The sequence below is a fragment of the Hetaerina americana genome, unplaced genomic scaffold (genome assembly GCF_022747635.1).
Source record: "Hetaerina americana unplaced genomic scaffold, ioHetAmer1.1.p SCAF_3, whole genome shotgun sequence".
In the NCBI taxonomy this organism is placed as follows: Eukaryota; Metazoa; Arthropoda; class Insecta; order Odonata; family Calopterygidae; genus Hetaerina; species Hetaerina americana.
In genome coordinates this window covers 83,924,053-83,951,863 of record NW_027286874.1, presented here as the reverse complement: position 1 = coordinate 83,951,863, position 27,811 = coordinate 83,924,053, and positions in this window count along the sequence as shown.

Sequence of the window (27,811 nt, the reverse complement as noted above, 5' to 3'; positions counted from 1 at the left end):
GTAGAGTATATATTTTGTCCATATCCTGCATGATTTTTTATTTAACAGACCCATCTTTTTAACAGTTCTACAGCATGATTTCTACATCTACATCTACTTAATAGCCCGCAAGCCGCCGCAAGGGCTATGGCGGGGAGTGTTAGGAAACCACCCGTAATTTAGAAAAGAAAAAAAACCGCATGCAAAAACCACAAATTCATACATCCACAAAAAAACATGCCATACATTCATGCAAGAACATTTGCACCCCACACACATGCAAACACTCAAACTACCAACTGACATACACATGCACCTGAAAGTATACCTGACATCTTTGCAATTTTTAATTTTGTTCCGACTTGTAAATTCAATGTTTTTAATATTTCTAAAGGGACTTCGGTTTCCTGCTATTATGATTTCTGATTGTTCGGGGAAAGAATGAGTATTTGTACCTATCTGTACTGGAATCTATCTCCATTATTTTATCTTTGTGGTCTGATCTACCTAAGTAGTGTGGGGCCATTATAATTCATTCAGTGTCATAGTTAAACTCGTTTGTTCTGAACCTTTTTAAAAGTCTAAGCCTCGCTTGTTCTCTCCGCACTTCAAGTGGTTCCCAGCCTAATTCCTCAAAGAGACCTGTCACACTTGTGTTCTTAACATAACAATTTTTAACGAATCTAGTGGATTTTCTCTGGACTTATCTAATTCTTTTTGCCAAATTTTCTCCCAAGGATCCCAAATACTTGCGGCAAATTCCAAATTAGGTCTAACTAGGGCTAAATAACACCTCTCTTTAACTTTTTTATTACATTTCCCCACCACCCGTTTTATGAAGCCGAGTTTCTTTAAAGCTGATCCTGATTATTATAAACTAGAATAAAATCATATGCAAAACCAAATCATGTTACCTGTTAGGTGAAAACTTAGTTCAAAATCAGTGGACATTTAACGCAGTAAAAGATTTCCTTGTAATAAGAAAAAGGAAGGAATAAAAACGAACCACACCATTTGAGTGCATAACCACGGGATTGGTATGTTTTCTACAGTTTTTATCTAGATCTGAGCCATTCGTAGAATGTTACGTGATAATTGGTAATTACGTCGCATTGGACCCGCCCTTTTTAATGGGTTTCCTTATTACGTATATTCTTAGTTTAGTCAGTAGAGTAATTACTAACAGTTTAACGGCTGTAATGTGTGTTACAGAAGTCGCATGAATAACGTCCGATCGCCCCCTTCCAAGTGCCCTCTAACTGGATCCTGGGGTAACGTGTGTTTGGGGCAGTGTGCAATTATATATATTATTGCATGAGTGTTTGCGCTGCTGTGGGTGTAATTTCCCCGTTGTTGTTTTGCATGTGGTATTGTTCCTTTTTACAGTTGGTGACCTAACACCCCCCGCCACACGCCCTTGCGGCGGCTTGCGGGGTATTATGTAGATGTATATGTATATGTGTTAACCCTGGTGACCTAACTCCCCTGCCACACCTAGCAGGGCAGAGAGTAGCCACAGATTTTTTTCACATTTTTTTCCTCCCAATCACTTTTAACTGAAGAGACTGACTCTTAATGCCACAATATAAATGAAGGCTACGAGGCTATAATTGAAGGCTCGTATTCTCCTGAGCCAATAGCCGGAATGAATGGCAAAATCGCACTGATTTGCGCGAACGAAGGGAAAGTGCAAAGTCGCCACTCTCCATCAACAAATGTTTAATCTTGCTAGCCACCTCAGGTAAGGAACTTCCGTGGCACTTATCATCATACGGAATTGGAACCCATTGAAACGTAGTAAACACAGACATTGGCAGAACCCATTGAGTCGTGGAGGCGGTACTGTCAGTGGCACACTCCCTGCTGGCTTAACAAACCCCTCCCAACCGAACACACCTCTCCATACGCCTTCACCTTTCTACATCTACATCTACATAATACCCCGCAAGCCGCCGCAAGGGCGTGTGGCGGGGGGTGTTAGGTCACCAACCGTAAAAAAGAAAAATACCACATGCAAAAAAAACAACACGGAAAATTACACCCACAGCAGCGCACACACTCATGCTAAAATCCCTTCATCCAATACTCATGCAAACACATATACCGCAAAACAACTAAAAAACTGCACCCCATGATGCAGCACGAAAGACATTCTACAACACGGAAGCCAGGACACAACAAGCAAGAAATTGAAACATCACTACCACATGAAAATGGACCACGAAACACTCTACCCCCAAAGAGTCTCTAATTGGCAGGGAATGCGACCCAACGTTGCAGGTACATCTACATCTACATCTACTCAATACCCCGCAAGCCGCCGCAAGGGCGTGTGGCGGGGGGTGCTAGGACACCACCCATAATTTAGAAAAGAAAAATAATAAAAAAAAATCGCATGCAATAACGACCGTTTGCTTTATCTATTTATTTATTTTTAGTATTTATTTATTTTATTTTAATTTTATTTTTAATTTCAGTTATTTTTCATTGATTTACTGCATATATCTTCTCTAATTTCCCTCACCCATCCTTTGCCCATTTATAAGAGTACGACTGGGGTTGACTCTTCCCATAATATTCATACGGCCGTAGTTACCGTTCGCTTAATACATCAACATCTGCATAATGAGGAAGACGATGGAGTTTGCACTTGAGATTAAAGCATTTACACACAAGAGGGGAACAGCAGTAATGGAGGAGGACGGTATTCATTGCCGCCGAAAAAACCTTCAAAAGCAATGTGCATAAATTGGTCGAGCAATAAGAGAGCGTTTAGTGTACAACAGAGAGAAATAATCAGAACAACATACACTTTTGCTTACTTTATACAACACCCGATTCCACTTCCGAAGCAATTAACGTTTTAGGTAACAAAGAATCTGATTTTAACCGCAAGAACATGAAAAGCATTATTATACCTGTAGTTGGAGGTGATTTCAATCTTACTTCAATGGAATGCGATCCACCCACTCAATGTAAACAATATGAACACCAACCAGAGGAAACAACTTTCTAGTTCTTTGTTCACTAAGCCACCCCGAAATAATCACACGTATCATATCGAAGGGATAAGTGACCACAATACCATTGTTGTCGAATTCTATGCATCAGTCAATAAATTGTAAAACCTAGACGAAAGTCATCCATTTTCGAGAAGGGGACCTTTGAGTACTTTCCCGAATATCTCAGAAAAAATCTACAATTACTTATCACGAAAACTTACAATGCTGGAACTGAAAATACCGCTACCTGCAGCGTTGGGTCACATTCCCTACCGGTGTCCTCGGGGGAGGAGACCGTTGTATGTTGCATGTCTATGTGGTAGTGGAATTTGTTTCTTACTTGTACAATTCTAGCTTGCACGTTAATGAATACATTTTTACTGCATCCTAAGGTACAATTGTTTGTCAGTTGATATTATGTGTATTTGCATGAGAGTAAGTTGAAAGTATTTTGGCATGAATGAATACGCCACCGATGGTATAGGTTTGCATGGATGCATTTTTTTTTGCAATTTTGCATGTAGTGTTGTTCCCTTTTACAGATGGTGACCTAACACTGGTAACACTGTACTGTAACCTTGTACTATATAGGTTCCATTCTGTCTCTTTTAAATTTACTAGGGATACTATTCTCTATGTGTGACTTCGAGAAAAGCACTCCACAAACTCTTACTGTCTCTGTTTTCACTACTTCCCTTAAATGAACCATAAGACAGCTCATGCCTTAATCCTTCGTAATCGGTCCGGTCAAATGAGTTAATTTATTTTTTTTGGGTTTCTGATTTTTCATAGTCATCAAGTTAACTTTAACTAGCAATATTCTGTGATCACTAAGTCCCTCAATTGTTGCTGTATTTAGGACATCCTCGGATGAATTTGTGCCTACTGATTAAGTATACTCGTATTGTTTCCTCTGGTGGGTGTTGGTATTAATTGGTTTAGCGGATGTGATATGAAAACATGTTTCCAGTGATTCCCAAGACTCCTTGTCCTAACCTCCTGCGATGAAACTACTTTTTCCAGTCTATGAATGAGAGATAATTTTTCTATGATGTAAATGGGCATTCAAACTAGCGACCTCTCTTTATAGTTCCACAATTGAGTTTAGTACAACTCACACATATGCAGATAGATATAATATCAACTAACACACATATCCCCCTACGAATATATCTTAAGTCTACGCAAAGTTTAATCTTGTCCTCATTTGTAAATTAAATATCTTTAGTATTTCTATAATGACTCTGATTTCATAATATTATGATTCCTGATTGTCCGAGGAAACAATAAGTATTGGTATCTATCTATCTGTACTGGAATCCATCTCCATTAATTTATCTTTGTGGTCTGATCTACCTAAGTAGTGTGAGGCCATTGTAATTCCTTCAGTGTCATCGTTAAACTCGTTTGTTCTGAACCATTTTAAAAGTCTAAGTCTCGCTTGTTCTCTTCGTACTTCAAGTGGCTCCCAGCCTAAATCCCCTATGATATCTGTCACACTTGTGTTCTCATCATAACAATTTTTAACAACTCATTCTCTGAACCTTATCTAATTCTTTTTGTCAAGTTTTCTCCCAAGGATCCCAAATACTTGCGGCATATTCCAAATGAGGTCTAACTAGAGCAAAATAACACGTCTCTTTAACTTTTTTATTACATTTCCCCACCACCCGTTTAATGAAGTCGAGTTTCTTTCAAGCGGATCCACATATTGTCCTGACATGTGCACCCTATGAAAGGCCTGGTGTTTGAACTACCCCAAAATATTTAACTTGATCGACCGTAGTTAGCACTGAACCCTCCATTTCATTATTTATGTCCTGTTCGCCAATTCCTTTGCTCCAAAATTTCAGAACTGCGCAATTTCCTTCATTAAACAGTAATCCCCATTCCTTGAACCAAACCAATAGTCTCAAGAGAGTGGCTCATAATCTAGGTAATGGGCCCCTAATTCCCCTGTATACTACCGTGTCGTCAGCAAATAATCTGAGAGTGCTACTAACGTGTGAGCTTAAGTCATTTATGTATATTAAGAATAGAAGCGTCCCTATTAAACTTCCCTGGGGGATGCCCGAAGTTACATCTATATCCGTTGAGTACAACCCATCGATGGCTACTAATTATTTGCGATTTGACAAGAAGTCTCTTTCTTATCCAATTTATTATTTTCTCATTGATATTGTAGTATTTAAGTTTGTGTAACAATTTACTGTGTGGGACTATATCGAAGTCTTTTTTGAAATCTAGGAATATTGCATCGACTTATGTGTTGTTTGCTCCCGATCTAAGTATATCGTGAATGAAAAGGCCTAATTGTTTTCGCAAGATCTGTTCTTCCTAAATCCGTGCTGGTTGTGGGTTAGTATTTTCCTACTTTCAAGACATCTCATAATGTTAGTGACAATAATGTGTTCTAATACTTAACAAGAGATCGATTTTAAAGAAACGGGTCGGTTATTAGTTGGTTTATCCCTATCGCCGCCTTTATACAAGCCTTGTAGATTATACTCGTATGTGCTAGCTTCCAGTCGCGAGGTACTGAGTCTTCTCCTATCATTATCTCTTTTTTCTTCTATTTTCCCATTATATAAGGAAAAATCCAGTCATGAAGATAGAGTATCATTAGCGAAAGACCTAAATGCAATTCAAAATTGGTGTGAGACATGGCAGCTAGAATTAAATTTGAATAGGTATAAAAAGAGACGTTTCAGGCGTGATATGGTGATTAATCAAATCATGTTACCTGCTAGGTGAAAACTTAGTTCAAAATCAGTGGACATTTAACGCAGTAAGAGACGTTTCAGGCGTGATATGATATCATGATTAATTAAAAATAGCAATTTTCCACAAAAATAAAATTTAATGCGATCGGTTTCATTGTTACTACATCATCATCATCTGATGATGATGTAGTAACATTGAAACCGGTCGCATTAAATTTTATTTTTGTGGAAAATTGCTATTTTTAATTAATTGAATAGGCATGTTTCGATATTTTTAGAGGAAGAGTATTTCAACCGGATACACAGGGAACCAACATAACACACATGAAATTGGTAAAATATTAAGGTGTAACGATAACTACAGATATATCCTGGGGAAAATACATCCGTGCAATTTGCGGAATAGCTAATAAAAAGTTCGAATTCATAAAAGAATACTTGTGAATTGTAAAGAAAAGGGTCAAGCAGCTTTGTTATTTCACGTTAGTTAGGCCCCGCCTTGAGTATGCTACATGTGTATGGGATCCTCATGAGGTAGGCTTCATTTTGGAGACAGATCGATTGCGACGCAAAGCAGTTAGGTTTGTGAAAATGTGTTATGAACGAGGTAGCAGTGTCACGACAACATTGTAAGAATTAGGATGGAAGGGACTTGCCGGCAGTAGGCTTTAGTGCAGGTGAAATTCACTGCGTAAATTTGAGGCAAGCTAGTACTGCAGGACCCACTTATTATAGTAGATCAGATCACCAGCATAAAATCTGGGAGATTTATAGTAGAACGGATAGATTTGACCAAAATAGATGTGACAGCAATTGTGTAGGAGATAATTAGCAATGGTAGAGTATATATTTTGTCCATATCCTGCATGATTTTTTATTTAACAGACCCATCTTTTTAACAGTTCTACAGCATGATTTCTACATCTACATCTACTTAATAGCCCGCAAGCCGCCGCAAGGGCTATGGCGGGGAGTGTTAGGAAACCACCCGTAATTTAGAAAAGAAAAAAAACCGCATGCAAAAACCACAAATTCATACATCCACAAAAAAACATGCCATACATTCATGCAAGAACATTTGCACCCCACACACATGCAAACACTCAAACTACCAACTGACATACACATGCACCTGAAAGTATACCTGACATCTTTGCAATTTTTAATTTTGTTCCGACTTGTAAATTCAATGTTTTCAATATTTCTAAAGGGACTTCGGTTTCCTGCTATTATGATTTCTGATTGTTCGGGGAAAGAATGAGTATTTGTACCTATCTGTACTGGAATCTATCTCCATTATTTTATCTTTGTGGTCTGATCTACCTAAGTAGTGTGGGGCCATTATAATTCATTCAGTGTCATAGTTAAACTCGTTTGTTCTGAACCTTTTTAAAAGTCTAAGCCTCGCTTGTTCTCTCCGCACTTCAAGTGGTTCCCAGCCTAATTCCTCAAAGAGACCTGTCACACTTGTGTTCTTAACATAACAATTTTTAACGAATCTAGTGGATTTTCTCTGGACTTATCTAATTCTTTTTGCCAAATTTTCTCCCAAGGATCCCAAATACTTGCGGCAAATTCCAAATTAGGTCTAACTAGGGCTAAATAACACCTCTCTTTAACTTTTTTATTACATTTCCCCACCACCCGTTTTATGAAGCCGAGTTTCTTTAAAGCTGATCCTGATTATTATAAACTAGAATAAAATCATATGCAAAACCAAATCATGTTACCTGTTAGGTGAAAACTTAGTTCAAAATCAGTGGACATTTAACGCAGTAAAAGATTTCCTTGTAATAAGAAAAAGGAAGGAATAAAAACGAACCACACCATTTGAGTGCATAACCACGGGATTGGTATGTTTTCTACAGTTTTTATCTAGATCTGAGCCATTCGTAGAATGTTACGTGATAATTGGTAATTACGTCGCATTGGACCCGCCCTTTTTAATGGGTTTCCTTATTACGTATATTCTTAGTTTAGTCAGTAGAGTAATTACTAACAGTTTAACGGCTGTAATGTGTGTTACAGAAGTCGCATGAATAACGTCCGATCGCCCCCTTCCAAGTGCCCTCTAACTGGATCCTGGGGTAACGTGTGTTTGGGGCAGTGTGCAATTATATATATTATTGCATGAGTGTTTGCGCTGCTGTGGGTGTAATTTCCCCGTTGTTGTTTTGCATGTGGTATTGTTCCTTTTTACAGTTGGTGACCTAACACCCCCCGCCACACGCCCTTGCGGCGGCTTGCGGGGTATTATGTAGATGTATATGTATATGTGTTAACCCTGGTGACCTAACTCCCCTGCCACACCTAGCAGGGCAGAGAGTAGCCACAGATTTTTTTCACATTTTTTTCCTCCCAATCACTTTTAACTGAAGAGACTGACTCTTAATGCCACAATATAAATGAAGGCTACGAGGCTATAATTGAAGGCTCGTATTCTCCTGAGCCAATAGCCGGAATGAATGGCAAAATCGCACTGATTTGCGCGAACGAAGGGAAAGTGCAAAGTCGCCACTCTCCATCAACAAATGTTTAATCTTGCTAGCCACCTCAGGTAAGGAACTTCCGTGGCACTTATCATCATACGGAATTGGAACCCATTGAAACGTAGTAAACACAGACATTGGCAGAACCCATTGAGTCGTGGAGGCGGTACTGTCAGTGGCACACTCCCTGCTGGCTTAACAAACCCCTCCCAACCGAACACACCTCTCCATACGCCTTCACCTTTCTACATCTACATCTACATAATACCCCGCAAGCCGCCGCAAGGGCGTGTGGCGGGGGGTGTTAGGTCACCAACCGTAAAAAAGAAAAATACCACATGCAAAAAAAACAACACGGAAAATTACACCCACAGCAGCGCACACACTCATGCTAAAATCCCTTCATCCAATACTCATGCAAACACATATACCGCAAAACAACTAAAAAACTGCACCCCATGATGCAGCACGAAAGACATTCTACAACACGGAAGCCAGGACACAACAAGCAAGAAATTGAAACATCACTACCACATGAAAATGGACCACGAAACACTCTACCCCCAAAGAGTCTCTAATTGGCAGGGAATGCGACCCAACGTTGCAGGTACATCTACATCTACATCTACTCAATACCCCGCAAGCGGCCGCAAGGGCGTGTGGCGGGGGGTGCTAGGACACCACCCATAATTTAGAAAAGAAAAATAATAAAAAAAAATCGCATGCAATAACGACAAAATCATATATAAAAAAAAAACATGGCATACATTCATGCATGAACACTTACACCCCACACACATGCAAACACTCAAACTACCTACTAACATACACATGCACCTGAAAGTATACCTAACATCTCTATAGTGTTTAATTTTGTTCCGACTTGTAAATTCAACGTTTTTAATATTTCTAAAGTGACTTCGGTTTCTTGCTATTATGATTACTGATTGTTCGGGGAAAGAATGAGTATTTGTACCTATCTGTCTTGGAATATATCTCCCTTAGTTTATCTTTGTGGTCTGATCTACCTAAGTAGTGTGGGGCCATTATAATTCCTTCAGTGTCATATTTAAACTCGTTTGTTCTGAACCTTTGTAAAAGTCTAAGCCTCGCTTGTTCTCTCCGCACTTCAAGTGGTTCCCAGCCTAAATCCCCTAAGAGACCTGTCACACTTGTGTTTTTATCATAACAATTTTTAACAAATCTAGCGGATTTTCTCTGGACTTTATCTAATTCTTTTTGCCAAATTTTCTCCCACGGATCCCAAATACTTGCGGCATATTCCAAATGAGGTCTAACTAGAGCAAAATAACACCTCTCTTTAACTTTTTCATTACATTTCCCCACCACCCGTTTTATGAAGCCAAGTTTCTTTAAAGCTGATCCGCATATTGTCCTGATATGTGCTCCCCATGAAAGGCGTGGTGTTAGAACAACCCCCAAATATTTAACTTGATTTGCCGTAGTCAATACTGAACCCTCTATTTTGTAGTTTATATCCTGTTCCTCGCTTCCTTTATTCCAAAATTTCAAAACTGCACATTTATCTATATTAAGTGTTAATCCCCATTTATTGCACCATCCCGAGATATTGTCTAAGTCTCTAGAGAGTAGCTCGCGATCTAGTTGGCTCCTTATTTCCCTGTATATCACCGTGTCGTCAGCAAATAACCTTAGATTGCTACTAACGTGTGTGCTTAAGTCATTTATGTATATTAAGAACAGAAGAGGCCCTATTACACTTCCCTGGGGGACGCCCGAAGTAACATCTCTCTCCGTTGAGCACAACCCATCTATGACTACTATTTGTTTGCGGTTTGACAAGAAGTCCCTAATCCAATTAATTATTTTCTCATTGATCCCATAGTATTTAAGTTTGTGTAACAATTTATTGTGTGGGACTTTGTCGAAGGCTTTTTTGAAATCCAGGAATACTGCATCGACTTGGGTGTTGTTTTCTCCCGATCTAAGTATATCGTGAATGAAGAGACCAAGTTGTGTTTCGCAAGATCTGCTTTTCCTAAATCCGTGCTGGTTGTGGATTAGTATTTTCCTACTATCAAGAAATTTCATAATGTTAGTGACAATAACGTGTTCCAATATTTTACAAGAGATCGATGTTAAAGAAATGGGTCGGTAATTGGTTGGTTTATCCCTATCGCCGCCTTTATAGATGGGAGTTATATGGGCTAGCTTCCAGTCGCGAGGCACTGAGCCTTCTTCTATCGATTTTAGAAAAACAATATGTAAAAATGGGGCAATGTCGTCAGCTAATTCCTTTAATATTCTAGCAGGTATTTCTTCCGGACCAGGTGCCTTGTGTGCTTTGATACTACGGAGCAGATGTACTATTCCCTGCTTGGTCAGTGTAAGATCGCTCATGTGTTCCCCGGGTGGGTGTGGAGGATCGTTTGGTGCGTTTGTGTTTTTGTTGTAGACGCTCTGGAAAAAATGGTTTAAAATATTTGCCTTTTTCACGCTATCTGTAATGATTTCTCCATTTTCCGTCTTCAAAGAGTGAACAGTGGGACGTTTACCCTGTATTTCCCTAACATAGGACCAGAATGACTTTGGATTTTCCTCAAGATATTCGCTTAGCATTTTAGATTTAAAAGAGTGTAGTGCTGTGCGCATAATACTTTTCGTCTTACTACGACATTCTTTTAGTAGCTGTTTGGTTGTATTCACAAAACTTATATCGTCACTTTTTAAACTCTTTTTGAAATTTGACTGTAGCTTTCTTTGCCTTCTTAATGCCGATCTGACTTCCCCGTTGTACCATCTAGGTTCCTTACTGTCGCATTTGAGTTTGGACGGGATGTACGTCTTTATTCCTTCGCGTAAAATATTTAAGAAATAATTCCAAGTGTTCTCTGTATTTGTTGTCAGTGTTTTTGTCTTGTATTCCGGTAATTTTATCTTTAAATATTCTCTTAGTCCGTTAAAATTTGCCTTGTTGTATAGGTATATTTTACGCTTTTCTTTGTTTATTTTGACGAACTTAGTTTTTAACTCCACAAGAATAGCCTTATGGTCACTGATTCCGTCTATTATTTCAATGTTAGTAATGATTTCGGGCATAGAAGTCGCAAAGATGTCTAGTATGCTTTGGCCCCGTGTTGGTGATTTAACTATTTGTTCTAAGGAGTGTTTTGTGAATATATGAAGGAGTTCTTGGCATGAATCTCTGTTTTTGGCAGATTTTCCCACGCAGTAGTTTTCCCAGTCAATTGACGGTAGATTTGTGTCACCAGCGATTATAGTAATACTGTTGCTTTGTCTGCTGCTGATAGTGGATATTTGTTCGTCGAGCTTGTGTAGGACATCTGTGTTAGAATCTGGGGGTCTATAAAATGAACACACGTATAGGCTTCTGCCGTTGTAGTCCTTAATGTTGCACCAAACGCTTTCTATGTCATCTACGTCGCATTCATATCGTTGGCTACTAAGATGTGACTTTACTGCAATGAATACTCCTTATGAAATAATACCTTTCCTCCCTTTGCCTTAATATTTGTGTGTGTACCGCAGGGAGAAAAACCATGTGATATCTAGTGGGTGAGACGAGAACAGTTGGTTTGGGAAGTAAGACTTGAGGTTGCACTTACGGCATATTGAGGCCGTGCTTCGAGGGAAAACGTGGTTTGGGGAGGTGAAGGAACAATGGAAAGAGGGACAACGGGGTGAGAGGACCGAGTTCCCAGGAGGGTCCGGCCCTGCTTGGAACTGCTCTGCGCCCCTCGCCCACCTCCACTCCACCTCTTCGCATTCGCTCGAATGGGAGGTAGAGTTAAGGAGGAGCATGTGTGCGCGGGGAAGACCCCAGCTATAGCCATGTGAACGTGCGTTGCCCCCCTCCCCCATGCCATGTATCAGCCCGCGAGGGACCCGTCCTCCACCTTGACTTCCCCACCCCCACCCCGGGTACACCCCCACCCGCTGCGTCGCATGTCCTTCACCCCCCTTTTGCTTTGCTCTGTTTGAGGGCACTCTGGATGTTTGGCGAACAAAGGAAAGGATCGGGACGAGGGTATGAAAGGTCCCTTCTCGGAAGTGGTGGTTAGGGATTCGGTCTAAGGGGAAAATGAAGGTAAAGGGCGGGGGAAAGCGGGAGAGACGCCGGGTTTTTCTACAGGGTTGAAAGGGAAGGCGAAGGCGGGGGGTAGTAACGAGAATGGGGGCGGGGTGCCGGTGGTCGTGCGCGAGATGAGAGGCAAGGAATAGGAGTGGGGGCACTGGGAAGGAAGGGACTCGAGGTGCTGACGAAAAAGGGAAAGATGCTGTGAAGTGGGAAGATGATGCAACGTGAGGTGCATAAATGCTATGAAATGGCTGGGGGAACCAAATGCAAAGAAAGAACTTTAATGCGTTTCAGGAGAAGTTAAAACACTAACTGCATACACCGAGGTTGGAAACTTACAGCTCTGACATAGAACGTCCTTTGAAAAAGTTTCTTAAATATTATACGTGTCAGAATAGAAAAGTTTATTCCATTTCAATTACAATGCTATGATAAGGAACGACAAGGAATACAACCGAGAGATAGAGATCAAGGGAACCAAAAAAATAATCGCTCAAAGTTTTAAACGTTCAAAGAGTAATGTTACCTTTTTCCTTCACACCACTCTGACATTTCTGGTCTATTATTCGTAAATGTGGCGAGGATGCTGCCACTTTTGTATGTACGGCTGGTGCCTTAATACCTCCCGCCACATGCCTTTGAGACGGTTTTCCTGAGTACAGCTACACACAATTCAGGAAGCCCCCCGCCCCCGCCCCCCGCCACACGCCCTTGCGGCGGCTTGCGGGGTATTAAGTAGATGTAGATGAAGCCCTCACAGGGAGTTGTGACAGGGGGAGTCAGGTCACTAGGCAATGTACATAGTTCTACTATGCACTACTACTTCTATCTATGAATTATTACCCCCATAGTACTTAGGTGGGAGAAATCATGCCAATAAAATTAGAGAGATTAACGATAGAACAGATAGATTTACCATGTCATTTTTTCCATGAACGATAAGGGATTAGAATAATATTGTCCGAACCCGGTAGGGTCATATTCGGGTCAAAATTAGTCTGTGTGTATTCACCCCCTGCCATACACCCGAGCGGTGGCTTGCAGGGTAGTAAAATATCTAAAAAAATACACTAATTCTCTCTACAGACCATCGAAGGGTTATTTCTCGGAGTAGAGGGAAGGTTTCTCTGCGGTAGGGATTGGAACCCTCGTGTACAGCCCCTTACTCCGAAGCCGCTGCCTAGACAGAGCGGTCAGTACACGGGGAGGGAGGGAATTATTAATTACAATATTATACGAGTATATTAATGATAGGTAATCTCTAGATAAAATAGGTAAGATAGATAACTCTATTGTCCACTGTGTCTCTCCTATAAGACCTTAAGGATTTAACGGGAGGGAGACATCGAATCATCATCCTCTGGGTTACGTATATCTGAGTTCGGGGTTCTAGTGGTGTATCTATTAGAACATAACAGTTTCAAGCTTAACTTAGTGGAATTCCTTCATGATGAGAGTAGAAAAAAAACTATGCACTTCCAAATAAAGATTTAATACTTCACACGACCATGGTTTCGATGCTGCGCATCATCATCAGGTGACATGCATGAAAAACTTACTCCCCTCTTCGAGCCAGGCTACATAAGTTGGCCGTGTGAAGTATTAAATCTTCATGTGTAAGTGAAAAGTTTCTTTTTCTACCCTTAGTTAAAAGAAGTTGAATGGCTAGTGACCCAAAAACCTTTACCTCATGTCCTTGCTACCGTTTGCGTGGTATTGTATAGATGAAATTTAGGCACCTGTCTTTGTACTTCCCCGTACGTTGTTGTCGCGAATAGGGCGCGGGAAAAACGAATGCATCTATACATTACACGATATCCCGCCAGCCGCCACAAGAGCGCGTCGCGGAGGTTATCAGGTCACTCCGCGTAAACTAGAGTAAAACCACATGCAAAACCGAATCATGTTACCTCTATACAAATACTACCTTGATCAAAAAGTTCCCGGAATAACCACCGTGTGGCGCTCCCATCGTTCCGATTTGAGTTCTGTTTTTTTTGTTAAATTGGTACATCTGTTGTTGATATTCCCTTTAAATCTTAGTGTCATAACTTGACATTTGCAAAAGTTACGGTCGGTTTTCGGTATGTCCATCAGTGCTTCCTGCGATTTTTCCATTACTTCCTCTCGGCTGCTAAAACGCGTTCCCCGTAATGGTTTTTTAACTCGATTGAACAGAAAGAAGTCACAGGGAGCCAAATCAGGTGAATTCGGTGGCTGTTGGATGGTATTTGTTGCATTTTTCGTCAAAAAATTACGAATAATGATAGCACTGTGCGACGGTGCGTTATCATGGTGCAAAATCCACGAGTTTTCTGCCCACATTTCTGGTCTCTTTCGGCGAATTGCTTCACGCAAACGTCTCATAACGCCCAAATAATACTCTTTGTTTACTGTCTGGCCTTCTGGCAAAAATTCATGATGCACTACACCGTTGTAATCCATGAAAACCGTCAGCATTGCCTTCTTTTTTGACTGAAAACGACGTGGTTTTTTTGGTCTCGGCTCATTTGGTGAACGCCATTCACTTGCCTGATGTCTGGATTGCGTGTCGTACTCATAAACCCACGTCTCGTCTCCAGTAATGATCCTTTTGATGAATGTGGGATCGGATTCAGCCTCGCAAATCATGTCTTTTGCGACGTCAACACGGTCTCTTTTTTGCATGAAATTGAGGTATTTTGGCACCAACTTTGCTGCTACACGACGGAAACCCAAATCATTAACCACAATGTCTTGGGCGGATCCATAGGCAATGTTCAAGTCCTCCGCTATTTCACACACACAGAGATAGATGTACTCTTGGCTACGTAACTTTTGCAAATGTCAAGTTATGACACTAAGATTTAAAGGGAATATCAACAACAGATGTACCAATTTAACAAAAAAAACAGAACTCAAATCGGAACGATGGGAGCGCCACACGGTGGTTATTCCGGGAACTTTTTGTTCAAGGTAGTATTAGTTTATTCATGCACTCGACGAACCTTAATCACACGAAAGAAAGTGCTTACATGCAAAAATATTTAATAACAGCATACGTATATGAAAATCATGCCATAGAACTCTTAAAAAGATGAATCTATGAAATAAAAAGAACAGCGAACGTTTAGTTCGGCAGTCTATCTTTCTTATCTTGTAGTAATTGTCTATTCTGGCGATGGAATGCGAAGGCTGAATTATATCGGCTATGTCGAATGCATAACCACGCGATTGGCAATTCTTCTATAGTTTTCATCTAGCTCTGAGCCTTCGCATATCTGATGGTTAAAAAATACATCTAAAGTGGTGAATGTTAAAACACAATCTAACCCTCTTCAATAGCATTTTTAAGCTCCCCCTTCCGGCGGTCATCCCACTCCGCGGAGGTGATGCCTCACGCATTGATTTTCCCTTAGCACTTTTACAAATGATAAGTGAAATTTAATATTCTAGTATATTTAGTAGAAGTGGATAAAAATGACCATAGACCACTTTTTTGACAGACCGCCATGAAGTGAACTTCGGCAGATGTATAAATGGAAAGAAAAAGGAGAAAACGAATTACGAAACGGTCTTGAAACTTAAGTCCCCACCACTGACACCGCAAGTAGAAAGACTACACTCTCGCGTATTTCTCTTGGGAAGAACTGGCGCACTATCAGGGTAATACACTATTCCTATTTGAAATTCTGGCGCTTTGATTTCCCTTGCGTATTTCCCAGGGATTTTGCATAAAATCCATGACAATAGGAGCAAAATGGAATGAAACTCAGTCAGACCTACTCGTATTTAATGCTTGGTCTTGGGGAAATTTGGAAGATTTATTTTGAATCTAATATTCCAAGTATTTTTCCATATCGTAGTTTTGATTGCGAATTCCCAATGGCTGTCGTATATTTACATCAATAACTACATGTACACAAGACTACTAATTGCCACGATGGTGTTTGGCGGAGGGATGAGATATTAATTTAGACGTGTATTTGAATGTATATTTACCCAAATGCACGGATATATATCTAAATAATTCCCCGTGGGCCGCCACAAGGAGGTGCGGCGGGGTTATTAGGTAACCACCTGTAAAACAGAATGCAACCACATGCAAAACCAACAAATTCATAGCAACCTACATCCATAGAGGCGTATATATTCATACACAAACATTTTAACTTACACGCATGGAAATACATATAATTAACTAACATACGCATGCACTTGCACCTACGAATACGTATACAAAATGTCTACGCAGCTTTAATCTTGTCCTGACATATAAGTCTACATAATACCCCGCAAGCCGTTGCAAAGACGTGTCGCAGGGTGTGATAAGTCACCGGTTATTCTACATACATTCACTCTCCTCATGCGCCAGGCACTCCGCGATCCACCAAAAACCACGTGAAAAGGGGGCGACCGAACACCAATCATGCAACATGCCTACATATATTACGACTATAACATGGTCAGCAGCCATGCCTACACCAAGAGGACAAGAAAATACATAAAAAAAGGGCGGGGACTCATTCAATTCACACACTTATTACCGGTTACTATTCTACACATTCCGGACGGACAATTCACAAATACAATAGAAGTTATAGTATACCTTCGCCAACACCCCACATGGGACAAGGGCGCACGGCTTGGGGCGTTAGCACGCTACACTTGGATAGTGTTTCGTGGTTATTTAATCTCGCAAACCCCTATTTTCGACAGCGAGTACCTGTTATTTTGTCAGGTGTTCCCCTTTTATTGTTGTCGCGAATAATGCGTGGGAAAAACGAATACTGAAATCAATCAGGTCGACAATCTACGAGGGTCATCCGGAAAGTAGTACCCGTTCGTGAAATAAAGACACAAAAGTAAATATTAACAAACATAAAAAATTTTATTTGAAAGAGGATACTTTAAACTACTTCTCAACATAATCTCCAAGCAAATTAAGGCATTTGTCATAACGTGTGACAAGTTTCTGTATTCCTGCTGCATAGTCCTTCGCCGCCAGCTCATTGAGATACGCGAGGGACCCATCTTGCACAAATTTTTGCATAATGCAGATGGTGTTTAACAATTTCATGAACAATTGTTCGAGAAACATTGGGAAAATGCTCACAGATGTCATCAATTGTGACGCGCCGATCGTTCCTCACGAATTCGTCAACTGAGCTCACCAGTTGGTCTGTAATGACAGACGGTCTCTCCGAACGCTCATCGTCGTGTGTGTTCCCCCTCCCCATGTTGAAGTTGCGACACCACCGCCGAACAGACGACTCGTCCATTACATTGTCTCCATACACCTCCTTTAATTGGCGATGAATATCACATGGGCGAACGTTTCTTGCATTGAGGAATTTAATCACTGCCCTCACTTCACAACTGGCGGCGTTCTCAATTTTTTTAAACATTGTAAACAATCACAGAAACAACACAGGCAATTCTAGCGTCACGCAACTTGGCTCAGAGAAGGCAGACAAGCCACTGAAGCTATCTGACCTCGTCCAGCGGCTACTCGCGTCGTCAGCACTTCATGCGGCACGAACGGGTACTACTTTCCGGATGACCCTCGTAACTCTCTAAATTTGTGACAGTTGTCGGCCTTTCCAATGTAATCAGGGGGCCTAATTATATCCCCAATGTCGGGTGCAAAACCACACGCTTTATATCTTTGTAATAGGTTTAATCTAGCCCTGAGTCTTTGCATATCTAAAGGTTTCCACCCCAGATTCTGTATCGAATGTGTGACGCTTTGTGACCGTTGTTTCGAGTTTTTCACGAACCTAGCGGCATTTATTTGTACCCTATTCAATTTTGTAATTAATTTTTTTTTTTAAATCCCAAACGCTCGCCACATACTCAATGTGAGGCCTTACTGAAGAAAAATAACATGTTTCCTTCACTTTTTCGTCGCTACACCTTCCGACTATACTTCTGACAAATGCCAGCTTTTTTAGCGTCGCTCCACAAATCGTGCGTGTATGTTTTCCCCAAGAAAGATCCGATGCAATGGTGACTCCTAAGTATTTTGCTTCATCAATGACGCTCATCCGAGCGCCTCCGTTTGCAGCGATTCACGACCTGCGTCACTCCGTATTTCCATTTAGATTACAGTGTCGTCGGGAAAGAGTCTTATGCTGCTTTTTATGTCAAAGGTGATATCATTAGTGTATATAAGAAATAGTAGTGGTCCTATAACGATAAGCTGTGGGACGCCGGATGTTACTTGAACATAATTAGAACTTGAGCCATCCATCACTACCCTTTGTTTGCGGTCAGTTAGGAATTCCCGAATCGAATTTATTACTTTTTCGTTTATTCCATATCATTGCAACTAGTAAATCAATTTAGCGTGTGGTACTTAATCAAAGGCCTTTTTGAAATCCAAGAATATTGCATCTACTTGTTTGTTTCTTTCCCCCGACTGTAAACCGTCGTGTATAAAAAAAAGTCCCAACTACGTTTCACATTATCTCTCCTTTCCAAATCCGTATTGTCTGTTGGATAAAAGGTCGTGAGTGTCGAGGCATGTTATGACGTTGCTAACAATAATGTGTCCCAAGACTTTAAAGGAGTGGGAGGTTAACGATAATTACCGGGGTCTTGTTTTTTCCTTTTTTAAAAATAGGTGTGATTTCGGATATTTTCCAGTCCAGGGGAACGACACCTTCTGAAATCGATTTTTTTAACATGTATTTAAAAAAAGGCGCAATTTCGGTCACGAGCTTTTTCAGTACCTTAGCGGGAATATCCTCTGGTCCGGGAGCTCCGGATCCTCTGGTATTGGCCGATTGGTTTACTATTTCAATGATGACTTTCATTTATTACTATTATAATTCCTGATTTACCGGAGAAAGAAGGAATCTCCCTTATCTTATCTTTGGTATCTGACTTACCTAAATATTGTGGGGCCATAATAATTCCTTTGGTGTCACTGTTAAACTCGTTTGTCCTGAACCTTTCTAAAAGTACATTATATATAGTGTTCCATATGCGCGATACAAAAGTTGGCGTGTTTGAACTTAATCATTAAATTTTAGTAATTAAGAAAATAAATTCGCGTGCTCGAATTAGATTTTGCTATGTTCGCATATCGTGCGAGGGAAGACGAGTATTTGAATCTTTCAGTGACAGTGTGTCTCTTATTTTTCCTGGGTGGTTGAATCTGCCAATACAATTTTGGGCCATGACTTCGTCTTCTAACAAATGGGAGAGAGTTGAACCGACTAAAACTACAACACAATGGACTAAATACGTAGCGCGTTCAATAATTCCTTAGGGAATCCAAGATGTGGCACTCCTAGTATCGGAAAAGGTTTGCTTTTAGGAAGCCTATTCTGTTGCAACAAATTTTAGTTTATTTAGAAAAATGAAACAAATAATTATCATAATTAAACACTTCACTTTAAAAGGCTTAACATAGAAAGAGATAACATTCGAGTTGGATGAAGTTCATGGTGCATCTCCAGTGTTTGCCACTATTCACAATTGGGTAAATGAGTTTAAACATACATCCACAAATGATGAATATCGTTCGGGATGTCCAGTGGAAGTGACTCCCTCCAAAATGGTTAACAAAATCCACGACATGGCTTTGGGCGATTACCAACGAATCAAAGTTCGTGAAATAATTGAGGCCACATGCATATTACAAGGTGTAGAGTGTTTTCATTTTTGCACAAAAAATTGGATGTGAAAAAATGCCGGTAAGATGGGTGCTACTTTTTTGAGGACCTTCCGAAATCTTACCAGTTAAGCGGCTTAGCACAGTTGGAGAAACTCTGGGAAAAATGTATCAAGCTCAAAGGAGATTATGTTAAAAAATAAAAAAATAACATTTTATATTTTTTTCTTATTGAAAAACCCAAATAACACGAGTCAAATATTTCCGATTGCGAGAGTAACTTGTGAACTTTAATTGTGGGGTTGGGAGATGTGGTAGTAAATGGGTCGAGCGCTGTGCAACTAACTCATGGGCCTGGGTTCGATTCCGGATGAAGCTAATGGTGCCTAGTAGGCATCACCCGGCTGCACCAACCTGTGTTTTTTTTGCAAACTAAGTATTTTGTGGGAAACCTTAAGCGGCATAGGTAATACTGGTGCAACGCTACCCTGATGAATGAATTTCCCTCACCTCGGGCTTAGTACTCGTAAAACTCTGCCCTCACCCATCAAGCCAACCTTCGGGTTTAATTACCTTGTACATCAATATCTACACAAATACTTCGTGATCCAACAAGAAGATTTGTGGCAGGGGGGGCAAGAACCAGGTGTCAAAGGTAAGGAATGACGGAGAGGGAGGAGGTTTAAGGGATGAGGAAAGGGGAAAGTAAAAAGCAATCAATCTGTATCTGAAAAACGTGCAATGTGTTTATCAGAGGGAGAGCCCACCCCAATATGCTCACATATATTAATTTTAGCATCAATTAGTTAATCTTGTTCACTACAGATCTTTCGAATATATTAAATAGAAGGAGATAAAAATGTACATAAACCACTTATATCAATTTATAACTTGTTTAAGAAATTGTTTGTTTTAAGACTTGAGCCTAGAAAAAAGATCAACTCTCTCGTATTTAACTCATTCGTAGACACTATCGGAAATGAGGAAGTCGTATCCAAGAGATAAAAGATGTAAAGGTAATATTCCATTAAATGTAATAGTAAATTCAAAATAAAACTTTCTTGCATTGATAACCAGCAGCGAATGAAATTAAATTAAACAATCTTCCTCAGTGATAAGTTGCATAAAAGCGTACCTGGTAATTGTTGTTTCAACTGATAGCATATGGAATGCATAATTTTAATTAACTTACATCTACATTGATACAACACCACGTAAGCCACCACAAGGGCGTGTGGCGAGCGGTATGATACCAGCTGTACGATGCATAGAGTATTACTATTAAATACATTCACTTAACCATCCGTTAGTTCATAAACCAAAGCACTCGTTCACATACACGCTTATGTGTTTCACTAATTCATTACATATTATTATTTAAATTGATTTAAATATTTATGGCTCCAAGCCTTGATTTGCGTATTGTGCGAGGGAATTTCCTGTAATTGAATCTGTTTCCGGCAGTATCTCTCTTTATCCCGATAGTCGCATCCACCAACATGATTTAGTGCCAAGATAATTCTCTCCGTGCCACTAACTAAATGGCATAGGATAAGTTATTTTTAGACTGTATTCAATTTAAGAGCAAAAATCGACGGAAGATTGGCAGGCTAGATGGAAAGCCAATCAGGGGATTACAACACATGTTAGTTAAAAAAATTAAAATAAAAAATAATTCAGTTTATTCCCGAAAACATTTGACAAAAACCAATTTTAAGGGTAGTTCCATTGTCTTTGTAACGCGCAAACATAGGATCGATAAAAATTTTCATTTTATTGTTAAAACCTTTACACAAAAATCAAACAATATAGAAAAACACTTTTCTCTTTATGAACATTACGTGATACTAATTATAGGCATGGGAATAATTATTTTATGGAGCCCTGGGGTATTCATAGGATTTCGCGGAAAAAGATGGCCCTTAGATATGTCAATTTAGAAATGCTATTATAGCTACTACAAAACAAAGAGCGTGTCGAGGAATCCTATTGAGAATAAGAAGGTCTCTAAGGTAGTTTTTGATTTCCCCATCTACTACTCCCTTTCTGTCCGCTTTTAAACGCCTGATGGTCGTAATTAAAGCGCCCTCCATTCCCAGAAAAGCGTCGTCAGCCTTCGAGGCAATTACCAAACCTTTTAGACTCATCATCTAGTCATTAATCACCCGCGTCAGAATTGAAGTTCAGCCTTCATAAAATGTTGTTAGCTTTAAAATGTTCACCGCCACGCACAACTCCCGCATTCATCAGACATGACCCGCGGTGGCAGCGACGACTTCCAATATACGGGCCAAAAAAGATGAAGAAAGACGCAGCGTGGAAGCATTAGGTATTTAAACGGCGCATGAATGAATCCCATATGGATCTAGGTGAGAATACGTTTGACGAGAAGCAAAGTATTTTGCGTCGTCACAAAACACTAAGGTACGGTGGTTATATTGCCTTTGCAATGAGTTGGAACAAAGTTGCACAATATGCATGTTATTTTGCAAACGGAAAATTTCAAGACCTCTAAAACCGACATGTATACTTCTCGTTTAATCACATTGCTCTGAAAAGAGTCAAGGAGGAGAAGCCTACGAGAAAAACACACAAATACTACTTGTATAATCGATTTGAAGATGTGCGTTGAACACTTATAATGGATCACAGTGACTGCGTTGATTATAAGATCAACATATAAATATTAAACGGGATTATACGGTTTATATTTGCTACGGAGGAATTTCCAAATGTTTTGTGAGAAAAACTAATGGGTGCCTGATGAGTATGTCGAGTGGAAGACAATTATGTGGTGTCAATAATTTTTATTGATTGGGAATCAAATTGCCATTCTTCAATTTATTAATTCGACCAAGCCTTAAATTATAGTTTGTGGATCAGATGAATTGTCTAAAATTACTAGCAGGCTTCGTCGTTGTAAATTTTGACACAGCACATTTTGAACATCAATTAAGTGGAGAGTAAATTCAAATCAAGTAAATGGAAAAAAATAATTTTCCACGACAAATGGAATAAGCATATCGTGGCACTTGTTAGGAATAGAAAATCGCCTACCCTCTTCATTTCCACTGCGGTTTTGTTAGTTGTGTTAAGTAAAGCTCATTCATAGTACGCCGAATATCTATTTTACAAGTCTGTAAAAACTATTAAGCATCTCAATTTATTAACAATAGCGCGATCATTGTAAGCATACTTACTTCATAATTGCCACCTCAACCGATCGATATGTCTCAAGCATTGGTTGTGCGTTAAATTAAAAACGTACAGACACGTATAAGACTAAAAATTACGCTCTTGACAAAAAGCTTCATAATAAATAAAAAGATATTGAATATATATTAAATATATAGTGAAAAATAAATATTGAAATTAATATGGCAATACTAATGAGTATTTAATAATTATAGTCATATGAATACTCATATCTTCCCCGAAGTTGAGCCAAAAGCTGTTGACTCAATACAGCAATATTGATTGTTATTTATCTTCCGTATTTACTTTTCACCTTAATTATTCATAAATAAATCATAATACCTCCATTACAGCTAAAGGAGAAAAGCCACGTTGGTACCTTCATCATCTTGCTACATACCATATGAGTTGTTACTCTCTATAATAAAAAAAATATAAGAAGTATATGATTATATTACAAACAGCAAGGCAATGAAGGCACCTACGTGGATTCTCTGCAGCAAACTATCCTTTCAGAAAGTAACTCAAACCAAGAGTTTCATATTACTTTATTTCACACATTACACTGCGTGCTTTGTTATAATGGTTCAATAAGGTTTCAAAGCTCCTTCAAGTTGACCTTTTACCCTGGCCTCTAAAACAACAGGTTCTAGTGCAATAGTTTGTAATCTCGTTAACACTCCTCAAGGACGGCGAAAAGCATTAAATGTAAAATATAATATTGCCCATAAGAAGGGGTGCATTCCAATTTTTAAGCGTTTTTAAAAGTCAAAAATCAGAATGATTATTTTTCTTGAAAGGGATTTTCTGAAATGAATCACGCCCCAAAAATCATTCCCTCGATAAAAAGTAGTGGGTTGCTGCAATTTTGTAAAATCGAGAAATGCTCGCTTTTCGTGATAGTCATTAAAAATGAATTGAATTTATAATAGATTATTCCAAATTTAAATGCATATTCAGGGAATCGTAGGTATGAATTCAGTAGTGCCCCACAATAAATGGTAGCTGTAAATAAATCTTATATGAGCATCACTTCAGTATTATCCACATTCGACATTTTAATAAATTTTAAATGTCGCAGGCATTAGCGATACTTGAGTCCATAGAAAAATCTTTTGTGCCTCGATCATGCATTAATCTAATTTTCAACATTTTTAGTTTTATGGCACTGCACGACAAAAGTGAAATGATGAAAAGAGTATCTCGTGATAGATTATATAGACACTATCCTAAATAGAGGATGTTAAATATAACTGAAATTTAAACTGCACGCAAATGGGGGAAAGAACAGAACTAGAACCAAATGGAAACGACTGTACGATGTTATAAAGATCTTCACTGAAAATCTAGCGATCACTTTTGTGAGTAATATTTATCTTATTCTTATAGTTTTGCTATGCATGTGACCTTTAGCCATAGCAGACAGTTAGGAAATCGATGATCATCACTATCTGAATGTGTTATAGGTAATATATTTCACAAGAATGCTGCAGAATTTCCGTCTGCCATACGGTGGAACTGCATTCTGTATCGTGTGCGCCAAGTTTAATCTTTAATTTCACTACGGTATGTTTTGCAGCAGATGATTCCCGTCTGTTTCACCCGGATATTTGGCAGGAAAACATCGTTTGACTTAATCGAGATTACAATTTTTAAATTTTAGGTGTTCTAAATCAGCAGAAAAATATGTTTAAAATCTGAGACAGTAAATTACAATAGAAAAATGTGCATTCTTGTCAGCGATTACGCATGAAAAAATAAGCACGTGTTAGAGTAAGTTAAGGATTAATCATCATAACTTCATCATTTGGCGGGTCTCAACGAATCCGTATCAACTTCCAGTCACAAAAATTATAGGAAAATGTACTCAAGGAAATATATTCATGTACATTGGACTTAAAGGAAATACATTTATGTACATTGAGAACACTCCTCTATTTGAATTTGTTTGATGACTTAAGGTGCACTTCACAGGAAGTTGAAGAATTTCCCACTGCTGCTTCTTAGGAAATGGAGAAAGTTAAAGAATTAACAAATTCAATAGCAAACAGAAGGAAAACAAATAATTAGCTAATATATTGTACTAAATTGAAACAAAGCCATTTCCTCGAGGGAGATAGAGAGGTATACATATATTGGTGAACATGAGTTCCAAAAAAGGAAACCCTCGTTGAAGAAATGAATTAAAATATAATTTTTTCCTTTGAAAAATGTGAGAGCCAAAAATCCAATTATTTCCACAGTCAAAGAGAATTCCGAAGAATAATAACCAGGGAAAGGGGAATAACATAGACATACGAATTAATGGCGTCCTTTGAGAGACTAAGGTCGCCGGTGTGGAGAGGGGAAAGAGAGAAAATGAGGGAAAGACAAAGAGGCGGAAAAGGGAGGGGAATTGAGTGAGGAGGTGGAGAGGGAGTTTGGGTTTGGGTGTGAGAGAGGGAGAGGGGCGGCAGTCCGGAGGGTTAGGGCCCTTCTTGTTAATAGTTGGTCACGCGACTCGCATGCAAGGCATTCTTTTCTTTATAAGTATATTAGCTTACTCGAAGAAGATCCGAACGTTAACGACGCGAGCAACGCACTGCTTTGTACCACGCCCCATTCAAATTCATCCTGGCGTCATTTGGCCATTGAGCTTTCTACGAACCTAAACACACGGTCCAGCGTAAAAATATCTTCAGAATAAGAGACCCACAGTAACTTTGAGGAAACGGGAACTGAAGAAAAAGAGGGAGCTCTGATTTTAATTCCCAGCGAGTTTTCCTAATTGGAGTACTTGAGTTTTTTGTCGCAGAGAATAGAAAAATTCTTTATCTGAAATGAACATAAATTCTTAGAAGGACGTCGCGTAGTTTGGAGAGGACAAAAAGAGGCGTTCGGCGTAGCATAAAAGAGATTTGACGGTCAGATATAATTAATTAATGTACAATTTCAAATTAGTTCTCCAAATTCAAAGGAAATTCAGCTTCTCCTTGGTTATCGTAAGAGCCATGAACGTTTAGTCTGCTTCATGATAATAATATTCCAGTAACTAATTCCTACGTAACAGGTCTCTATTCCATTCAAAATTCTTGCGAATTTTCCTATCTCAACGTAAGCTTTCCTCAGACTTCAACTTTCCGAAATTATGGCTTGAATTACATGGGATTCAGGCAGCTGAGTCTGAATATCCCGAGGGCATTGCGTGTATAAAACTAAATATAGTATAATACGCATTTCAATGGAAAATTCACCCACTACATCGAACCAAGTTACTAATACGTTCGAGGAAATGCGCTATTTTTCTGCCCGCATTGCGCGTAAACCAGGTGTCAGTAAGCCAAGTTCGCGAAAGTTTCTCTTGTTATGTGAGGTAAATGGACATGTATTCTGCACGACTCGCAGTTGCGTATCGTTCTTCTATGTGACACACAACTCTCTTCAATGTTTCCGACCATTATGGCATCAGCCGCATTAAAAAGATAGACCTTATTGGATAGACTTTACTCACCTTCGAACTTGTAAAAATGGAAATATATCTACACTGCAGCAAAGGAAATGGAAATAATGGAGAGTAATAAAACTAAATATAGTATAATACGCATTTCAATGGAAAATTCACCCACTACATCGAACCAAGTTACTAATACGTTCGAGGAAATGCGCTATTTTTCTGCCCGCATTGCGCGTAAACCAGGTGTCAGTAAGCCAAGTTCGCGAAAGTTTCTCTTGTTATGTGAGGTAAATGGACATGTATTCTGCACGACTCGCAGTTGCGTATCGTTCTTCTATGTGACACACAACTCTCTTCAATGTTTCCGACCATTATGGCATCAGCCGCATTAAAAAGATAGACCTTATTGGATAGACTTTACTCACCTTCGAACTTGTAAAAATGGAAATATATCTACACTGCAGCAAAGGAAATGGAAATAATGGAGAGTAATTGAGAAATTAGCAAAATTTTGTAAAATTCAAGTTGAATACTGTTTCAAGAAATAATGTGAAAGATTTAAAGTCCGAGAGAAGGTAAGAAATAAACTGAACGAGTGAGTACACGATTAGGTGGGACAACAGAAGACGGAAATATGGAGAAATATCATGAAGTTGGAAGGTAATTTCACATGAGAAATGCAGTGTTAGCACGAGAATTATATGGAATAAAAAATTCCTGTATTAATAAAAAAATTACCCTGAACAAAGGAGGCCTTTGCAAAGGAGACTGTTGAAATGTAATTACATCTCGTTTTTTGTATGCATCCAGTTTTTCAGATAAACGATTAACCAAAATCAAAATATTATCAAAAAGAAAATAAAAATATGCCTCCAATTTTTAGATTAACCATAAGAGCGAGAAACTATTATTTTAATTTAATTGAACATATTTCCTTACATTAAATACGCCGACGCTACGGGTAACAAGGTCTCATAGCAAGGATACTCACGTACGCTTATAGATATTACTGTTTGAACTCTCTTTTCCTTACACCATTACGGGGCATGCAGGACATCGCATGTCCGAATGATGTTTGTTGTGGTTGAACTCACTATGTAGATAATTTATCATTTGTTTACGACAAATAAAGCCAAATCATTCCCTATTCGAAACATTATTGAGAGCAGAGCAAATTGTCGAACAATTAAAATCTAATTAAATACAAATGAGGCATGGAACATTGAGTACTGTGTACTAGGACTACTGAAAACGTTTTGTATTTGTAATTTATAAAATGCTATGAGAACATGATGAAGGTAGTAGCAAT